Below are 2,386 nucleotides of genomic sequence, written 5' to 3' on the forward strand. Positions count from 1 at the left end.
ACACCCTGACATATGATAGGAAGCGAACCACGAACCAGGTACATGCCCTTGACCAGGAATCTATCCCTAGACCCTTCAGTGTGTTGCACGTACTGACACTCTGACCCAGGGGTGGGCAAACTTTTTGACTCGAGGGCCACAGTGGGTTCTTAAACTGGACCGGAGGGCCGGGACAAAAGCATGGATGGAGTGTTTGTGTGAACTAATATAAATTCAAAGTAAACATCATTACATAAAAGGGTACGGTCTTTTTTTTTTTTTAGTTTTATTCATTTCAAACGGGCTGGATCCGGCCCGCGGGCCGTAGTTTGCCCACGGCTGCTCTAACCATTTAGCACACCAGCCAGGGCTGTTCCACTCTTTTATGCATTCATTGGTTGATTCTAGTCAATCAATTGTGTGCGCTGACTGGGGTTGAACCTGCAACCTTGGCGTATGGGGACAACTTCTAACCGGGGCCATTCAGTTCTCCATACAGAGAGAAGGGGAGGGAAATTGCACTGTTTATTACTGACCATCACGTATCTGTGGCCACATAGTAAAGCCGACTCTTAGTAGAGAAAAACAATCATGATTATCCCTGAGGTCCTGTGGGTTGATGAGGCTTAGCGGATAGTTTCCCACTGGGCTGTAGAAAAGCTTCTTCATGCACATGTGTGGCAGTTGGGCTTCCTCCAGGAGGCCTTTGTCCCAAGGGAATGTGGGCGTGTCCGTCAACAAGGCTCTGTGTGCGGCCTTTCTCCAGAAGGGCTTCTTGCATGATGGCCATCTCCAAAGACCACAGAGCGGAAATGCCAGTCCTCCGTAAGTTAGGCCTGGAGCTGTTACAGCAACTCCTTGCTTTCTGTTGGTTACAGGGAGTCGCTGTCGCCCAGATTCAGTGTGGGAGTGGACTGTGAGGACAGGAAAGCCTGGAGGTGAACTTTATTGAGAGCTAACTTTGGAGACTAGATACAATCACAGACAAGGTTGTTTCATGGCAAAAAATTAGAAATCACCTAGATATCTCTTGATAGGAGACTGTCTACATGAATACATCTGACATGATACAGTATCACAGCATATACAGGGTGAGAGAGAGCTATATACACCGACAGAACTCCCAGTCACGTTTTTAAGTGAAAAAAAGCAAGTCACACAACTACAAAAGCAACATAAAATTTTTGCAAAATAGTCTACAGCCATACCACCCTGAACGTGGCCGATCTCGTCTGATCTCGGAAGCTATGCAGGGTCGGGCCTGGTTAGTACTTGGATGGGAGACCGCCTGGGAATACCGGGTGCTGTAGGCTTTAAAAAAAAATTTTTTTTGCAAAATAATAGTAATAAAACACTAATCCCATATTTAATCTGTACTATATAATTGCACAGAATAAGGACATGAAGGATACAATTTAAGCTGCTAACAGGGCCTGCCTACTATGAGAAAAAGGAAATGAGATTGGGGTAAAAGTCAAGAGCAAGTTATAGCGACGATTCCAGTGTTTCTTTTATTGTTCTCACAGTGACGTCTATCCTCAATTCATAGAAAAGTGAAAGTCTAACATGAGCTCAGCTGAGGTTTGTGGGGTGGTAATCTCTGTTCTTTTCACATTCCTCAACGGGCCCGATGACAGGGAGGCACCTGTCGGCCACACCTTCGCCTGCCCCTTCTGCAGCGGGACCAGGACCTTCTGAAAATTAACTTAATAAATGGACTCTGCCTGAACTGATGACGCTAACATGAGGCAAAACTGAATGTGAGATTCAACTTATATCAGCCATTCTCTGTGTGAGAGAAACTGTAAGTGCACCAGTTCAGATCCTGTGCACACACTGGCAGAAGTTGAAGGGCGTCGCCCTGCGGTCCCTGTAGAGGAGGGGACTGACACCGGGACATGGGCTCCCCCACAGGGATGGCCTGCGGTGCAGAACACTTAACAGCCATGGCATCTAGATTGGCCTGGATTCACATCTGACTCTCCTATTGATAGGCCCTCAGGTTTTGGACAGGATTAGTTGAGTCCTAGACGCATGGTAAATTTTAGGAACAAATAATTATCATCTGTTTTGGGTTTAAGCTTGTTGAGGTATTATTTCAATCTGTATCACTCAAAGTAGCCGGTCAAAGAAGAAATCTTTACATAGAAGACTAGTCAAAAAGTAGATGGCCTGTGAACAATTTATCACGTCTATGACAAGATAAGGAGTTTGTACTAGAATGTAAACCAGTTAAAAACTTTCTTTCATCAAGAAAGCCTAATATTTTTTTAAAATATATTTTATTGATTTTTTTACAGGGAGGAAGGGAGAGGAATAAAGAGTTAGGAACATCAATGAGAGAGAAATATCGATCAGCTGCTTCCTGCACCCTCCTACTGGGGATGTGCCTGCAACCCAGGTACAT

At 45.0% G+C, this 2,386-nt stretch overlaps 1 non-coding gene across 1 annotated transcript; it reads left to right on the plus strand.

Annotated features, from left to right (window-relative positions):
• The first annotated feature begins 1,173 nt into the window (after window positions 1-1,173).
• LOC138999006 (5S ribosomal RNA) lies at window positions 1,174-1,292 on the plus strand. Its single transcript, XR_011469279.1, has one exon. It is a non-coding gene; the product is annotated as a 5S ribosomal RNA (ribosomal RNA).
• The last annotated feature ends 1,094 nt before the right edge of the window (window positions 1,293-2,386 follow it).

Source organism: Myotis yumanensis, unplaced genomic scaffold (assembly GCF_028538775.1).
Source record: "Myotis yumanensis isolate MYYU_CA2020_CCGP unplaced genomic scaffold, mMyoYum1.0.hap1 SCAF_21, whole genome shotgun sequence".
Lineage (NCBI taxonomy): Eukaryota > Metazoa > Chordata > Mammalia > Chiroptera > Vespertilionidae > Myotis > Myotis yumanensis.